The 19,139-nt window shown below is 43.1% G+C and overlaps 2 protein-coding genes across 2 annotated transcripts in view; one reads left to right on the top strand and one right to left on the bottom strand.

Moving 5' to 3' along the window:
• PCTP (phosphatidylcholine transfer protein) overlaps positions 1-4,356 on the bottom strand; it is an 83,999-nt gene extending 79,643 nt beyond the window's left edge. The window contains exon 1 of the mRNA XM_032805609.1: positions 4,263-4,356. The gene's annotated coding sequence lies outside the window, so the exon portion shown is untranslated. The remainder of the gene's footprint in view (positions 1-4,262) is intronic.
• Positions 1-19,139, top strand: part of MMD (monocyte to macrophage differentiation associated) — a 139,751-nt gene that overhangs the window by 9,649 nt on the left and 110,963 nt on the right. The window lies entirely within an intron of this gene.

Raw genomic sequence — 19,139 nt, 5'->3', positions numbered from 1 at the left:
CCTCTGAGGGGCGGGCTCAGAGCTCCCTAGCTCCGCCCACTCCAGCCTCCGGATGGGCTAGTCCCGCTCCGGGGCGGCGGGGAGCCACACCGCATCACTACACCATATTAAATACAATTCTAGTCAGGGGCAGCTCTAGACATTTCGCCACCCCAAGCACGGCATCATGCCGCGGGGGGCGCTCTGCCAGTAGCCGGTCCCGCGACTCCGGTGGACCTCCTGCAGCGGACCCTCCGCAGGCATGCCACCAAAGGCTGCCAGTCTGCAGCCCTCCCAGTGACCAGCAGAGCACCCCCGCAACATGCCGCCCCAAGCACACGCTTGGCGTGCTGGGGCCTAGAGCCGCCCCTGATTCTAGTCCATCTTTATTAGAACCAAACATTTTTGTTGGTACTTTGAATGGGTGCTAAAGGCTAACACAGAGATCTGGACTGGATTGATCCTTTCTCCTTATTCTAACTATATCTCAACTGGCATCTCCATGCTCTTTCACCCCTCCCTTATGTACCTCTTCAAATTACAAGCCAAGGGTCAGTTCCTGCAAAAAACTTTTTCAAAGTTTTTAATTTTTTTCTTCCAAATTTTGGACAATTTAAAGAAAAAATCCAAAATGTTTTGGTGAGCTTTAGCACTTGTCAAGAAGACAAATGAGTTCAAAATGGAAACTGTTTTAATTTCAGATTTCTTGGAAGAAATTTTTCATTAAACTTCAGCTGAATCCTTGCCCCCCCTCCACTCCTTTTTTTAAAACAGTCTCCATAGAAGACAAACTCTTTATAGTGTTTAAAAAAGAAAGATTGCTGTATTTGGTCTGGGTGTTATGTTCTGGGAACTGGAAAATGAGGGTTTAGTGTTGTCTTTAGTCCAGGAAGTTGATTTCCTATTCCAAGAGACTAGCTACATTTTCATTTTGATAAATTATCGTGGGTACCTATTACATCAAGTTTATATAAACTGAGAGTATCAGAAGTAAATGCTTCTTTGGGGTTTATATAAAACTGATGGGATGCCAATTTGTACAGAATATGAAATTATTCCTCTAGCAGAGCTTCACTGTCCTAATGAATGAATCAATACAGTTTTTTTCCTACTAGTGCTCAGAAATGCCTGATATTTTAATAGCTGGAAAAAAATGTTTTATCAGTGCACTAAAATGATCCTGCTAATTTAAAGAATTTGGGGCCTGATCCTACAAACCCTTACTCCATAGTTGTCTTACTCAAACCTATAGCTCCACTAAAGCCAGTGAAATTACATATAAGCACAGACTACTGGAGTGTAAAGGTTCGTAGGTTCAGGGTGTTGGATTGCTTTTACAGAAACACTAAGGTGCGTGATGCAGCTGCAGAGGGTCACAGAATGGTTAAGTGATGTAATGGGAAGTTCTGTAGTTTCTCTTTGTCTAGATGAGAGAAATGTTTGTTTAGGAGTGTCCTCCCCAGAGCTGGGTAAAGGCAGAGTCATAAGTTCCGCAATCAGCATTTAGGAGGGAGAATTGGAACTCCCATAACCAAAGCTCCTACACTTGATAGTGTGGGTGGGAGAGTATTTGCCAAGTTCAGTTTAGGAACTTTGTATCCTGCATTTGAAAATACAGGATTGACAGAGGATTCCAATGAAATATTGGTGGTGGTGGGCCATACTAAAGAAAATAGTGCTAGGGGTAACTGTGGTTCTACAACAGCTACTTCAACTGCTTGAAAACAAAATCAAAAAATTCTCTTCTAATCCTGTAGTTGTGCCACTGGCAAACATCCAAACAGGACGTATGCCTTGAGTAGGACAGAGCTCATTTTCAGAGAAAAATTAAAAAGTATTGCTTTTCTACGCATTGGGTCCCACATTAAATATTAACTCAAAGATTTTAAGGCCAGAAGGAACCATTAAATCATCTAGTGTTACCTCTTGCATAGCATAGGCTATTAAATTTCACCCAGACAGCCCTGTACAGAGCCCCGTAAGTTCTGTTTGACTAGAATATAATCTTCCAGAAAGGCAACCATTCTTGATGCAAAGACGTCAAGAAGTGGAGAATCCACCACTTCCCTTGGTAGTTTGTTCAGAGGGGGTAAACACTCTCAGTGTTAAAAAACGTGCGCCTAATGCACCGTTTGAATTTGTCTAGCTTCAGCTTCCAACTATTGGTTCTTGCTATGCCTTTCTCAGGTTGATTTAATCCCTGGTATTTTCTCCCCTTCAAGGAACTTCAGCACCTCTCAATCTTCACTTTAAGCAGCTACACAGATCAAGCTCTTTAAAGGGTATGTGTACACTTTGAGTAGGAGGTTTAAATTCCAGCTCGAGGAAACGGACCTCCACTAGTTCTGATCAAGCTTGTGCACTAAAAATAGCGTGTAGCCACAGCAGCATGAGCAACAGCAGCAGCTAACTGCTCTAAGTACATAGCAGTCCAAGATGCTAGGTATGTACTCTGGGTAGTGAGCCCTTCCCTTGGCTCATGCTTCTGAGGCAATGCTATTTTCAGTGCACTACCTCTATCAGAACCACCATGGGAATGCTGCCTTGAGCTGGAAGTTACACCTCCAGCTCTAAGTGTAGACATGCCTTAAGGTCACTCACTGCAAAGCTTTCTCTCCAGCCTCAGGTCTTTAATTTGTTTATTGAGTGGTTCTGTTTTGCCTCCTCTCCAATTTTTTCTAACAGCCTTGTTAACAGGGTAACACCAGAACTGCATGCAGTTTTCCAGTCTCAGTCTCACCAATACTGTATATAGAGGTAAAATAAATATCACCCTCCTACTCCAACTCCTCTGATTATACATCCAAGGATTGCATTAGATCTTTTTGCCACAGCAGGACGTTGAGATCTTGTGTTCAGTTGCTTGCCCACTATAACCCCTAAATCCTTTTCAGAGTAACTGCAATCACTCATTCCATAGGTTCTGCATTCTTTGTTCCCAGATGCAAGACCTTGCGTTTGGCTGTGTTAACATGCATGTTATTTGAATACACCCAGCTTAACCAACTGATCAAGATGACTCCAAATGATGGCCCTGTGCTCATTATTTATCACTCCACCAACCTGTGTGTTATCATTGAGAATGAAGGGTCTTCATAAAACCTCTTGTTGAGCCATCTGACAATAGGTATGTGACAAACTGTAATAAGATACAGTTTATGGTCTAGTGAATAGAGCACCGGACTGGCACTTCAGAAATCTGGATTTTATTCTTAAATTCATGAGTATAACTGGAGCGAGTCACCTGTCGTCTCCAAGCTTTATTTTCCCCATCTTTTAAAGAGCAGGAAATGATGTTTACTCATTTTGCACAATGCTTTAACTTCTACAAGAGAAGAGGGCTAAATATTATCATGTATTAAATATCAAGAAAAACATCCGACAAGTCAGTCTCAACCTGACTGAAATAAAACCAGAGTTAATTCTGCCACTCTTCTTAGCTGACCCTTCTGTGCCTAGGAACCATAAGGGCAGCAGATCAGCGTTTCATATTTCTTACCAGAACACCACAGCACAACCAGGAAAGCAGGCCCAAGTGTGACAGCCTTAACACTGAATTTCCTTCCTCTCCCAGTGAGAGTCAGAACCTTAATGTTATTTTAATGCAGCCTTTTGTATCTAGTTTCCTTTTTTTAAACTGGACTAGAATAAAGCTGTTTCCATCTCTTTAGGGCACATCTAGGGGCACTTTGACAATACAAATATACCACAGTGGTCTACCGGTGAGCGTATTTTTATTTGATGGGTGCTGTGATATAGAAAGACAACGTTATAATACTATCAAACAAAACTTCAGCACAATATAAGGGCCCAAGCCATACAGGTATATTGAGCCGGCCCACAGCGTATTGAGCATTCCAGTAGAGGGGAAGAATTGCCTGGTGGTTAGGGCACTTGTCTGTAACACTGGAGACCCGAGTTCAAGTCTCTGCCCTGTCAGACTCCCTGTGACTCAGTTTCCTAGCCAACCAAATAAGTAAATAGTACTTTAACATCTCACAGGTGTGTTTTGACAATATGGCTTTTAAAAGATTATGAAACAGGTGCTATGGTAATAGGGGTCCCTTTTAAGTATCTAAAAGGGATAGATTGAATAGCAGTTAGGAGGCCCCAGATGAGTTACAATAGCAGGCTCTATTGTTGGGCACAATACATATGCCTAGTAAGAGACTGTCCCTCCTCTGAAGAATTTAGGATCTAAACAGACAAGCCAAGCAAAGGAAAATCTTGCTATCCTCATTTTACTGATGACGAAATTGGGCAAACCAATTTGAGTGACTTACCTGAGGTCACACAGGAAGTTGTGGTAAAGTTGGGAATTCAACCTAGATTACCCAAGACCTAATCCAGTGGTTTAGTCACAGGACACCTGTAAAAGGTGGCCAACAAGAACTATTATTTCCTCAAGTTTAGCAGTAATTCTCTGAGCAACCAAAGGATTATGTCCTAAACCCCATATACTATCAAAAGCCCTAGATAAGTGTTTGTTGTGAGGTTGCTACTGGAGTCTGTAGTCTCAGGGAGTTTCTCAGGCATGCTGATCAGTCATCTGATATAGAAGAAGTCAGAGGCAGAAACTACGTATTGGCCTGCTCAGAAAGCAGTTGATGCTGGATGGTGGTTGCTATTTAAATCATCAGCAGAAGTGTCAATGTATCTGTGACATTTTTAAAAGTCGGTTCAGGAGGCCAGAAGATGATAAATGATTCCTCCACTTATCCCTGCTAATTTTGGATTTGCAGTGTTTATAAAACAGGTGTTATTACATCCCCAGATTCCATGGAAAAATGCTCCCAGAAAACTAGTGTGTGTTAACACTTTGAGGAATCTGAACCAGACCTTTACAATTTTAAGAACTACCAAATTGACTCACTCATTTTAGACCATTTATTAAAGACAGAAATAGTCTTACGTTTCATGCATTGTGCCGCTTTGAGATATTTGTTAGATGGCATTGGTTTTATCCTTAAGTATTTGTATGTCCCATACCACAGTAATAGCTGATCACCTTGCAAACATTAATGACTTGACACTCAAAACTCACGTAAGATTTTAAAATATTAACCCCTCATTTTTCACATGAGGAGCTTAGCAACAGAGAATAAACCAATTTTGCCTTCTCCCCTTCCTCCTCCATATAGAACCTGTGAGAGAGTTTGGAAGTGAACTTTGATTTCTTGAGTCCAAGCCAAGTACCTTAACTGCAAGACCATCCTTCCTTTCTACACATAGTAGTGGCTACGAATACAGTGTTAGTCAGCCAGCAGCAAGGGTGCCCAGATAAATACAGGCATTATGGTATCAATAGTGCTGCTCATAGTAATTTGTGTCTGCACTAGCAGTACACACCATGACAGCTCAGTTCATTACAACAACAGAATGGTTTTTAGCATAGCCTTTGGGCTGGGATGTCAGATCTGACAGGAAGACTCTTGCATTATAACAACTGTGGATGTGAAAAAAAAAAAGTGTCCAGGAGAAGAAATATTTCTAATAAAGACACAAGTTCAGTCCACGCATGGCATTGTACACTGGGACAGGAAACCATCAGTAGGTAACGTAGTGCTACCTGCCCCAAGGAAGAGCTTTTGAACTAAGAGGGTACTCATTTGAATGTATATTACTCTGTTGCACAAAGATATTTCCACTGATGAATGCTGAAGCCTTTTGTACTCAAATGGCTCACACCTAGGCAAAAGGCCCTTCTTTCCAATAAGCTAACTGCAAGCTATTTCACCGTTGATACTAGGTGTACCACACAGCCTATTGTTCTGGTATACATGTAAGATGCTGTTTCTACAGCCATTTCGAAAAACATATTTATCTCTGAAGCATTTCCAAAGAAAAGAGAAAAAAAATCCAGTTTCTCCAGATTTGCACTGGCACAGTGCCTGTGGAAAAGGTCAATGAAAAATAAACACAGTTCCTTTTAAGATAGATGCAGTATTTACGGGAAAACATTGGGCTACATTGTTGTGGTTCTCTACATCAGTTTACTAAAATTTTAACTTAGGAAATAATTTTTAGCAGCAGTCAGACCATGTCTTGTATATCATATTCATCAACCCCCTCACCCCCACACACAGGCATACATTTTTCAGCCAACTCTACTGCTTTGTAGTTTTTAAATCCTAACATGTTCAAGAGGGAATAAGCATTCAAATGACCAATATCTGCCTTCACTTTTAAAAGCAAATAAGTGTGATGAGTTTGTATTAGGCTCAGAGTAGGAGTAATTAAGATCTAGGAAAGCAGATGATTTAAGGGAATTAAGACCCTCAATCACAAGCTGCGTAAGCACATATATAACCTAAAGAATGTTAATAATTGTACCAACTTCCATAAGTCAATTTGTGATTAAAATTATGCACATGGCTTTGCTGGATCAGAGTAAGTGAACTGCATATTGCAGAGAGAATATTATGAGCTGCCACAGTATTCCACTTTGCAGAGTCACCAACCAGATGTCAATAGATCATTAACAATATGCAATTGTTCTTTTATGGGAAAGTCCTAGAGAAATGAAAGAAATAGCCTGTCTATATAACTTTTAAGCCAGCCTCTAGAATTCAGTAGAGTTGATATGATTCTCTGTTAAGTCCTACAGAATGGTTTAGAAAGTCTATAGAAGAGATGTTATTCTTTATTACATTTTTTGCGCTTTTAGAAGAATTCTTATGGAACACAAATTAACTCCTATAGAACCCTATTGATTCTATCCATATTAACCTCTACAGGGTTTTTCCCCAAGGCTAACAGCTTCTGAAAGCTGTCTCTCTCAAGTTAACTCAAGTTAATTTATGGGTGCCCCTTCTCCAGCCCCAGGACTCTGGAACGTTACAAGACTTTCTAGTAGTGTAACTTGCCATGCAGTCATTTAAATGTAGTGTAAAAGCTATTACCCGTGTTACATCATAGATAGTTCAGTGGTTGAAAAGCAGCACTTGTTGTCATTCTCAGATGCAGTTTGCATGTATAACATTGGTTTTCCAAGAAGCTAGTTGAAGGGTTATTGTGTTTAAATGGCATATACAACTGACTTTGAAGTCCAGCTATTTTATCAGTATATATTTCATTTTGTACCACTCCATTGTACGATTAAACCTGTTCACTTCAAATTAGTGCTACTTACAAAAATGGGACTTTAACTCCATGCAGCTCTTAGGGTGCAAGAGTCAGCAGAGAATGTTAAAGGAGAACAACTGAGTAAGTGTTCAGAAAGAGAAAATACACATCCACAACTAGATTACTTTCCTTTCTCCTGTTATTAGATATTGATTGAAGGACATTGAAGAAAATACTGCCTCAGAAATCAACATCACATAGCAACAGTATGGAAAACTGCAATCTTTGGAGTTGCTACAGGCTTAAGTTGTCCTGAGAATTGCACAAGCATAAGAAGTCAGAAGTACTGACCTGAATAAGAATGACACCATTTTAGGCAGCTGGAATTTAATAGTGTGGTATTTGAATAAGAGGTTTTCCAATTCCAGGAGAGTAAATGTGAATAAGTTACTGTTTCTGGGCTGTTAAAGGCAATCAGCAGCATTACACAGCACACTTTTGATAATGGAAGTAAATTCTGATACAGCCCCATTGGGTCTTGTTTCTTTTAAAAATGGGCCTGACCCAAGACATTCAGATCCAAACACCCTCATACGGATCCAAATTGTGTCACTTGGGTTCCTTTTCAATTTTTACATCCTAGTTCTTCTCTGCATCTCACACTGCTTCATTTTTCATTCTTTGAAGCACCATTAGATTAGCTAAATGCTAGATGACTCAGAAATCTGACTTCTGATGGGCTGATTATAGCCATAGTAGATCACATCAGTGGTTCTCAACCTGGGATATACATATGCAAAGGTCTTCCAGGGGGTACATCAACTCATCTAAATATTTGCCTAGTTTTACAACAGGCTACGTAAAAACATTAGTGAAGTCAGTACAAACTAAAATTTCGTACAGACAATGACTTGTTTATACCATACACTGAAATGCAAGTACAGTATTTATATACCAATTGATTTTATAATTATATGGTAAAAATGAGAAAGTGAGCAATTTTTCAGTAATAGTGTGCTGGGGCACTTTTGCATTTTTGTCTGATTTTGTAAGTTTTTAAGTGAGGTGAAACTTGGGGTACACAAGACAAATCAGACTCCTGAAAGGGGTACAGTAGTCTGGAAAGGTTGAGAATTATAGGTCTATTTTATGTAGGTTCTTCTCCGCCTCCACTCCACCTCTTCCCCGCTTCTTCTCGCCCCTGCTCTGCCTCTTTCCAGCTTCGCCCCCTGCCCTGAGCAACACTGAGAGACGGTGGGACAGCACGGAGCAGGCTAGGGTTCCTGCTGCCGCTTCCCACCAGTGAGCGCAGGCCTGACTTCCACTGCCAGCACCAGGCTCCCCGCTAGCTCTCCAGGCCAGCCTAGCCCCCCCACCACCTCATCTCCCCTGAGCCGGCCTTGCACCCCCCACATGACACACACACAGAGCTGTCCCTAGTATTGCAAACACTGATGTACATCCATAAACGTAACTCATATCCAGCAATCTCATTGATTTCACTCACATGAAGAGAGTTACGTGCATGTGTAATGGTAACTTATCTGGCCAGGCACGATATATAGTCACTGCAGAGTTTCCTTTCAGTGGGTAGGTAGCTTCACCCATCAGCTAAAGAACAGAGCTCCCCTCTTCTTCCAGGAGTTCTAAGGAGCCTAACAGAAGTTCTGATAACTTTTTCCCCTTAACACAAGGATTGGAGCTCAAATATTTATCATTGGATTTCCTCCAATGCCTTCTGGTTGTGATCTACGCGCTGCTGCAGATCTCCTCAGTCTCCATCTTTTGGGATCAAAACACCACCTCTTGCTGGGAGATCTTTCCAGTCTTTTAAGCATTCCTCTAAGCCATTTCCAGCATCTCTGCCTGAGGAAACACTAAGACCCTCCTCAATTCCTAACTGACCTGCACCAAGATTGCTTTTACTAACCTCCCCGAGAGCTCTCCTGGCTTACCTTGCTGTGCCTAGTTCCTTTACTACCAGGGAACCACAATTCCCAGAACGCCTTGGCTTCAGGCGGACTCTTAAAGGGTCAGTTCATCCTCTGACAACATGCTTAAATGTATGAAGGATCGGGGACTAAGGCCCAGATCCTCACAGGGAGTAAGGGATTTAAATATCTATGAGGATCTGGGACAGAGTCCTTTACAATGGTTACAGATTATAAGGAAGAGAAGCCAAAAAGCAAGCTGAGTTAATGCACTTCAGAGTGGGGCTGGGTGAAAGTAAAACTGTGAGAGAGGAAATTTGCTAATTCATCTCATCTGGAAATCTGGTTTTGGCAAAATGTCAAGAGCCTAAACCCTTTCGTGCACCAGCTGATCAATTTCTAGTGCAACATTCTTGGCATTTTCAAGGGTTCTCTGCATTCCCACCATAAAAGCCACCTCTGGGAGATAAAGAAAACACACAGAGGAATAGAGCAACTTCCACAGACACACACACACACACACACGTATTTATGATAGCAAACAACCAGGTACACAGCAGAGATGGAGGTGGCTAGTGTGTGATAGGCTCTATCTGTTTATATATAAAAAGAATCTCTTCCTAGTCCTACACTCCAAGATCTTCAACTCCATGGTCAGGTGAAGCGTCAAGCTGAGGGATTAGCAGCCACAAGGGAGATAGCAACTTCTGAGATATTAGTAAGACCAAGCCCTGTTATGTCTTGCATCAACATTTCCACAATTCAACCCTTTGCTTCCATCCCAATGGCTAAGGCAGTAGACCACAGGTCACATTCTATGCTCACTGCTATTGTTTCCTCCTCTCTAGTATCTTTGATATCATCGCCCCCCTCTAGCTGGCCACAACTCATCTCTTTCATTAGTGTCCCAAACTTCAGGCCCCCATAGTTCTAAGGCACTGGGTGGGCCAGACATAATGCAACAGCTGTTCAGAGTTCCTTGTGAAATGAATGGTGCTCTCAGTCTATATCTTCTCGCACAAATGTTCATGTTAAACAAACAAACAGAAATTACCTTTGTTGGCAGAAAGGCAGCATGCAAGGCCAGGGAGGAGTCTAGAGAGAGATCATAGGAGGCTCCAGGGTAAAGACAAAAGCTTGTTACTGGGGCTTGCTTCAGAAGTTTTCTTTTACCCAAATAACACACATTTGGCAAAAGTTTCTGCTAGTTGCATTCCATTTCTATAGCTAAATCAAACACACAAACAAAGCTCCCACCCCTGAGCATAGTCAGCAAGATCCCAACATTCTGGCTCCTCTAGGCCTAACCCAGCTTCTCTTTGCATCTGATTAGGCTCAGCTGCCCCCAGCTGGGTGTGTCACCTGAATCCTTGTCAGGAGTTATCCTCAAATAATCCATCTCCTGCCTTACTTGCTGAAAGAATTATTTCTGATGACACCAGAAGAGCTGGATACCCTTTCTCAGACAGGCTGACCTATCTTCTCACCCTTGGGGTGTTCCATCAACGTCAGGGCCCGCTAGGTTGGCAGAAAGCCTTTCAGCTGCATTTTATAGGAGCAGCCTATAAACACTCTTAGCAGGAAATCCAGAAGAGAGAAAAATATTCATAACCAAGCCTGGATGTTATAAAATCGTGAATCAGTATCTCTGAGCTGATCGCCTTTTAAAAATCTCTGCTCTCTTGTGTGCTTCTTGGGGGCCCAATCCTATAAACAATCTAGTTCTTGGAAAGGATGGAGGGAGCTCTGTTCTGGGACTAGCACCATAGAAACTGCAAAGTGCTGAGCTCCCTCACTTTCTGTTTAAGAAATCGGGAGACGAGGGGGCTCGGATCATCTTCTAGGAGACAATCAGCACCCAAGTAGTTAGGGACAATTTCCAAGGTCCTTAACTGAAGTCAATGGGGATTTTTTTTCCCCCCTCAATTAAGGGCCATGAATTTTGGCCTTTATATCTTGGGCCAGATCCTCAGTTGGTGTAAATCAGGCTAGTTCCTTTGATACTAGTAGAAGATTTGGCCCAACATTTGTAATTTGTTAAACTCCACAACAGGTATTTCTCCTTCCTCGTCCCACTCCTGGGCCTTCCTTCCTCAACAGCTACAGTAATCCCAGTAACTGGAAATTGAAAATGTTTAACTAACATTGAGTCAGAAAATGGGGCCATTCCAGTGTGAATTCCAGTGGTTCATTGATTTTCTTGGTTTCAGCACACACACACACAACACTTGAACTAGTGAAAGAAAAAATATTGCTTCAAGATTTTACTTACCTTATGCCAGCTCCTAGAAGCTCCAGCCAATTTGAGGGCCCCATTTTACAAGTATATACCCCTAGTCCTTGCCTTAAACAGCTTACAATCTAAATAGACATGGCAGGCAGAGCCAGAGGGGAAACAGAGGCACAGAGTCACAAGTCACACAACAGGTCAGTAGCAGAACGAGAAGAGAATCTAAGTCTCCATCCTGACTCCCGGTCCAGTGACTTGTCCACTACTTCGTTCTGCCTCCCTAATGTACTAATAGGTTGCAAGATTATGCTCTTGTTTACACCAGTGTGACTCTGGAGTAACTGTTGAAGTTGGGGAGTTACTCCAGAGTCACACTGGCAATGTAGCTATGCCAGTTTACACCATCTGAGGATCTGGTCTTAGAAATAAGGTCAGAATCTTCCCCATGATTTTTAAACAATTCTAAGCGCATGTCAATTGACCTTAACAGCCTCAACTGCAGAGGACCATGTGTACAAGCTGCTTTAAGGCATTAGGAAAGCTGAAATAATGTTAGAGGATGTTTTGTTATTCCTTTACAATCAGATTTCCACCCACAATATAACCTGATTTTACTTCCGCTCTAATCTCTTTGCATGATCTTTTGTGATGGTCAAAATGATGAATTACCCTTTGAGTAAAGTAAAGGCTTTGAGATATGTGTAATTCACCAGGCATGGAAAGTGAAGCAGTCACGAATGCTCAAAACTTCCAGGCATGCTCTGAAGATGCCATTATTGGCAATGGGGAACAATTGTCTGACTGTACTCCATGCCAATAAATGTCTGCAGGAACCCCTAACCAACGGTACATCTGCATAGAGCCTGCAAGACTGATTTTATGTAGCCAGTTTCTCTCCTCTGATTTTTCAAATGTGCAGTAACAGTAATTTGAAAAGCACTGTATATATTATAATTGCACAAAGAAACAGGCCAGATTATGATAGAGTACGTCTCTTGAGTGATGTTGGCTGGGTCATACCCTGAAGGAGATTACAACATAAACCAGTATAAAAACACACACTGTGTCTGCCATATGTCTTAGTTATTAGTCTGGGTTGCCTGCAGTTAATTAAGAGAGCAAGGAAAAAGTAGAGTATATGATTCCTACAGAATCTAGCCAGATCTCATTAAATGGATAATTTACTCTCTCTTTTGGGGCCAGAATTTGATTTCACCTTGGTGTAAATATGGAATAACTCTTCTGAAAGTCATAAGTAACTCCATTGAAATTAGTGAAGTTATTCTGGACTGGTTTAAGGCCCCGATTCATCACTTACAAATCTGAATCCAAGTGCTTTGCTGAATTGGCGCCTGACTAAGATCAGAATCTGGCTGTCTGCCTCTCTTTTGGCGGATTTTTCTTAAATCTATTAAATGATCCATGGAGGCTTTCAAGCAAACAAATGAGTACAGTGATAAGAAAATCTGTGCTACACAAAACTCACATCTTGCACAGCTTGTCTGTTTTACAAATTTTCCACATTAAGAGCTTGATCCCTGTATAACCTATGAGGGAAGGTTTACAAAGGTTTGGAAAGAGATTTGTACTGCTGGAAGTCATTACTGTGTTGGCAGTGAGTACAGGGTGAGTTATTATCACATAAGATGTAGAGCCAAATTTGGGTCTCCTTTACACTGGTGTAAACTTAAGTAACTTTCTTCAGTGCAGTCACTCCAGATTTAGACTGGTGTAAAGAACAGCAGAATTTGACCAAGGGACACTACTGAAATGAAAATGAGACCACAATGGGTCAAATTCTACTGTGTTACACCAGTATAAGTCTAGAGTAACTGATTTTAATGGAGTTACTCCAGATTTACACCCCCAGCTTAACTATGCAGAATCTGGGACTCCTGTGTGACAGAAGTGATAAATATGTCCATAACATGGAAGGATATGCTTGAGGGCATTCTGTGCCAAAAAATTAAAAATTCTGCACCAAAAAAATAAAAAAATTCTGCACACAATATTTTAAAAATCTGCAAAATTCTACATATTTTATTTGTCAAATAAATGAGAATGCTTTGCAGTTCCCCCTGGGACATGGACTCAGCAGTGAGGCTGCACTCAACTCTAACACAGTGCAAGGACCAGACCTGCCCCAGAAATACCCCAGGGCCTTGCCCATCTGTTCCCTGCTCTGGATCCCTGGTTTTGAACCTGTGACCTTCACTCCCGTCCCTGTTATTCCTTAGTTGTCCCCCATATTCAGGTGGATCCCGGGTCCAGTGGTTCCTCCTGCAAGACTGGGGGAGGGACTTTTAGACTCAGGTGAGTGCCTTGTCCATCTGTGCCAGGTGCACCAGGTATGGGCAGGCAGGCTCAGCAAGGCAGGATCCAAGTGTGTAGGGGCTTAGTAGGGGGAATCCAGGTGTGGGTTGAGAGAGTTCTGCGTGGGGCAGTTTGGGTGTGGGTAGCTCACTGGGAGATCTGGGTGCAGGGGGGATCTGGGTGCATGGGGGCTTGTTGTGGGATTCTGGGTGTAACAGTAATGGGACTCTGCAAGGGGCTCCAGGGGAAGGCAATTGGGGCTCATTGAAGTAGAGTCTGAGTGTGTGTGGGGGGTAGAGATCAGAAGGGGAATTCGGTGTGAGGGGTTCAGTGGGGGGTCCAGATGCTGGGGGAGTGGAGCTTAGTGGGGTGATGATCCAGGTGCAGCTGGTTGGGGCTCAGTGGGGTGGGGTTCTGAGTGCAGGTGGCTCATTGGGTGGTCCGGGTGCAGAAGGAGTGGGGCTTGCTGGGGGGGGGCGTGTACTGAGTGTGGGGGGTGAGGTGCAGGAGGAGGATCAAGGTATGAGAGGGTCTGGTTGCATAGGGGTTGGGTGGACAGGGGAGCAGCTCCCTGTACAGGGATCCTTCCCCCTGCAGCTGAGGAGTGATGGATGCTGGAAGCGGGAGGAGGGACTTTGCAGATTTTTCTGCAGCCAGAGGAGGGTCTGACTCAGCCCTGGATGCTGTGCAGGGGAAGAGGAAGTCCCATCTGGGCTGGAGAGGACAGGACTAGCAGCTGAGCCTGCTGCAGGGTAGGAGCCACCAGCCAGGTCTTCCCCACCCCACCTCCTGCCCCAAAGTGATTTATCTCTCTGCCAGCTGCCCTGGGCACCTGAAATATAGTGCTGGGGAAGGTTGAATAACCGCTCTTGTGGCTGCTTTGCTTTCCCCTCAGAAAGTCATTTTTCTGCGGGGAAGCAAAGAAATCTGCGGGGGACGTAAATTCTGAGCATGCACAGTGGCGCATAATTCCCCTAGGAGTAATGATGTTGTGTCTTTGAATAGTCTAAATAAAACAATAGCTCCAGCCTATAACTAAAACTTTCATTCAACACTGACATTTTCAAGAGTGAAATTGAGGGTCTGATTCTCATTGACAGTAAGATCACTTGAGATCACTCTGGTGGTGTAAAGGTGTCTTAAAGTGAGTGGAAACATAACTCACACCTACCTTATGGCCTTGCTGTGCTGCCAGGTAGATACTCAGGCCCTGAGTATCTATATGAAACCTCCAACGTATTTCATTCCAGTGTGGGAGACTGTCTGGCAGGGATAGATTTTTCTCCCTGTTTAATGAGTGGTCTTTTATTATCAGTAGCATTTTCATAACAAAATCCATGATGAAGGATTATTCCGATTCAGAATTTTGGTTTTAAAAACAGCAGTAATGGCCGATTTTGACTCAAACACCTTAACTCTCCAGGTGTTTTTTATGAAGTGAATCAGCTCCATTGATGCAATACACACACTTGACTATACCAACCTTGAGAGCTAAGGGCCTGATTCTGTACCACTGATGTCAATGGAAAATTCTCCCCGTGGGAGCAAGAGCAGGTACTAAAGTAAGTGTTGGGTCTGTACTGCTATACAGGATATTGCTTAACGTTTTCCAAATGCTGTTTCATATCCGTTGTTAGCCACCTGAATTACAACAGTTGTTCAAGGACAAATTGAATGAGAATGGCATGGAGACCACTGAAGTGTTATCCCCTGTGCTCTATTTGCCCATACAGAAAGACAATGAAAAAGTGATTTCCGCTTCACTGCTTATGGACGGAATTTTCAAAGGGATCTCTATTAATAATATGCTCAAATCAGTACCATTGAGCAAAGCCTTATTTTGCTATCTGTACAGTTGCCTTTCACCCCACTTTTCATATCCTGGACCCAGAGGAGAATTGTACCCTTGATCATCATAAAACCTAACTCGTCATGTACGTTTGGAATTGGACCTGACAGACACAGGGATGTTCATCCTTTCCTGGTTCTGTGAGTTCAAAGTGCCTTGCCTGCAGCTCCCACAGCTGATCAGCATTGCCCAGCATCCCACAGGAGCCGGGCCCATCTCTGTAGCAAGCGTAGCGCCATACTTCCAAAAAGAGGTGAAAGTTCCTTTACATTCTTGTATCACAAAGCTAGCACACAATGGAACTGGAGCTTGCTTTCCAACCCCCGGAACACATGAGGGAACTACATTTTAATGAGAGCTATATAGGAATTAAAGTTTCAGCCTAGAGATCATGAATTCCACCTGGCACACTACGTGATATACAGGATTATGCTCAAAGAACCGCGCCCCTCCCAGCTTTCTAATTAGTTGGGAAATCACAATCTATTGCCAGCTCTCAAAGCATGCTGCGTAAGTTGTTGTCCACAGACTGGGCAGGATGTTTAAGGAGGAGAAGCTCTGAGCTCACATCTACAAATGATATCATTACAAAAACAAACAAACACAAAGCAAAAGAGCCCTCGAGAAACTCTGCTCCCTTGTTTTGCTTGTGTATCACAAAGCTAAACACAGTATTTTCCCATTCTTGGGCCTGGATCAATTTGTGACAGTACAATTGGAGGCCAATGCTTGAATTGCATTGTCTTGTGAGGCTTACCAAGGAAATTGGGTTGGTCAGCAATTGTAAATATCCTCCTGGTAATTCAATTTGTTTTTTCTGAAGTGGGCTTTCAGCAGTTAGTGAGTTATGGGACACCCTGGCACCAGGTTTTTGGTGGGAAAGATCAGCTGCTTAGATAAGGATGGGAGTAGACGCCACCTACAGACATGCCACACACAAAAATCTGATTTATCCATTAACCGCTTTGAAGGCTGGTGAGTGTGACTACAACAATAGGATTTTGACAATAAAATGCGCAATTGGCAGGAAAAGTGCTTTCCCTTTGCTCTGTGATTATAATGCGCTTGTTCTTGGAATTATTAAATGCTTGCAAATCCTGCAGTGGCTGCCAGAGGAAAAATGAAATAAATGTACCCACTAGAGTAACTGCACACTGACGTGGTCATTTCCTCTTGGGACCTAACATTCCTATCAACGTGAAATGCAATTAGTTTCAGTGTGCTGTGACTGCATTTGAGGAGTTTTGATACAGTTTTTCATGCAAATTGCAAGTCCAGTACACTTCCCAGAAAGATAAATGATACACTTACAGAATTCTACCTATGACGTATTATTTGTAAATTGCCTTTTGCTGGGCCTCCTCCTTGGACTTTTCATTTCTATAGTTTCTTTCATCTAAGGATCTCAAAGTGCTTTTCAATTAATTAATATACTTAGACAAAATGAGTATAGTAGCCCATTGCAAAGATAGGTAAATTGAGGCACACCAGGGCACATCCTCAGCTGGTGTAAACTATCATAGCTCCACTGACTTCAGGGAAGACCCACAATCACAAAGAGTCAGGGCCTAACACTCGGACTCTCTATAAGCCAGGTCCTCAGCTGAGGTTTACACCAGCTTGCAAAATGGCCCATTGACAACTACCTTTCTCTGAGTAGTTCCATTGAAGCCAGTGGGGCTAAATGCAGAGTAAAGTACTCCTCATCATGAGCAACGGTGTCAAAAACCTGACGCTAAACCAGTTGGAGATGGAGCTAGGAACAGAACCCAGGGACAGAATCATAGAAGTGTAGGACTGGAAGGGACCTCGGTAGGTTGTCTAGACTAGTCCCCTGCACTGAGGCAGGGTTCTAGCTGAGGCCTTATCAGTGCTGAATAGAGTGTTAGAATTACATCTCGTGTCTTGCTAACAATACACCTACTAATAAGTTCCAGAATGTTGTTTACTTTTTTTTTTTTGCAATATAGTTGCATCGTTACCTCATATTTAGTTTGTGATCCACTATAACCCCAAGATCCTTTCCGCAGTACTCCTTCCTAGGCAGTCATTTCTTATTTTGTATTTGTGCAATTGATTATTCCTTCCTAAGTGTAGAACTCTGCATTTATCTTTATTGAATTTCATCCTATTTATTTCAGACCATTTCTCCCATTTGTCAAGGTCCTTTTGAATTCTAATCCTGTCCACCAAAGTACTTGCAACCCCTCCCAACTTGGTATCATCTGCAAGGTTTATAAGTGTGTTCTGTATGCCCTTATCCAAATAATTTATGAAGATATTGAATAGAACTGGACCCAGGATGGATCCCTACAGGACCCTATGTGACATGACCTTTCAGCTTGGTTTGTCAAAAAGCATGGATCCTGCACTGCTCTTCAATATTGTGCTACACGTTATGAACACAAGGCTATAAGAGGAGCTCAAAGGGAGAGGGGCTATTCATCATCACTCTAACTGCAGCCCTCTCCTTGTAAGAGCAGCACGTCTGTGGCTGCACAACAGAGGCCATTGTATTCTGCTATGCCTGCCGCAGATCTCTTGAGTTTTACATGGCACTGCTGCATGTCCCTGTCATAGCCCTTCCCATCCATTCCAAGTTCCTGTGGCTGGAATGGCGCCGTGCCTGCAAAGCCCCCTCTCCCCACAGACCCAGGAGATCCACCTTCTCTCTTGTACTCCAGGCAGGAGCATGTTTGCTGCGTGGAGCTGGCATGCTCAACTGGGCAGTTGCTATGTGAGCTCTCCACACCGAGCAAACAAGAAGAGAACGTTCAAAACTTCCCAGGGCTTTGACAGGGACAGGGGCTTTCACTTGAATACCTGGCTGCAGAGCAGTGGAGTTCAAAACAGTGACCAGAGTGGACACAACAGGATACCTCCTGGAGGCTACTTAGGTCAATGCAGGGTTTACACTGATATAGTGTCACTCTGAGCCTCTCATTGAGGTGGTTTCATTATGTTGGCCTAGCAGGCAAGTTAAAGCAGCAGGAGAAGCATTGCAGTGCATATACCTCATTAGCTGAGGGCAACATCAGCCTTATGTTGACAAAGCTGCACAGCATAGACATGTGTGGCAAAGTACCTGCCTCTCCTTTTGTTAGCTCAGTCCTTCTTAGCCTCAGAGATACAGGCCTGGGCAAAGTAAAAGAAAAAAACCCCTTCCCAATCTCACAGGGTCTGGCTGATCCCTTCTCAGCCAGCCCCTTGCTCCAGTTTCCTCTCCTTCTGGAGAGAATGCAATTGGCCCTGCAAGAAGCATCTCAGAGTTCAGCTGCCCCTACTTGCTGGCAGCTACTCTGCTTCTCTCTTCTTCTCCCCCACCTTGCTTCCCTGCCAGGGAGGTTTTAAAAGGTCTCCAGCAATTTGGGCCAGCTGGACCTAATTAGTTCCCTGCTAACCCCTGTCCCAGCTGAACCTTATTCCTGCAGGGCTGAGCCTTCCCGGACCAATTACTACCCCTCTCCTGGTAGCTAATTGTCCTGAGTTTGCCACACATGGCATTAGTGATTTATCCCCAGTTACACAGATTCTGTGACAGGGATGTGAACCCAGGTCTCCTACAACCCTGGTTAGCATGTGAACTACTAGACCATTCTTCCCAGCCCTTAATTGTCTGCTTTATCAAGCAGCTAACAGTACCACCTCTTTTCTGATATTCTGGTGTTACTTTGGCTGTGAGACAAATGGTATCGTTTTCCTATTCCTGTTTCTCTGCTATTGGACTAAATATCGTTTATCTTCATATTAGTAAAGTCTGTGAGTGGATCTG

Source organism: Chelonoidis abingdonii, chromosome 13, assembly GCF_003597395.2.
Source record: "Chelonoidis abingdonii isolate Lonesome George chromosome 13, CheloAbing_2.0, whole genome shotgun sequence".
Classification (NCBI taxonomy): Eukaryota; Metazoa; Chordata; order Testudines; family Testudinidae; genus Chelonoidis; species Chelonoidis abingdonii.
This window is presented reverse-complemented; position numbering and strand designations above follow the sequence as displayed.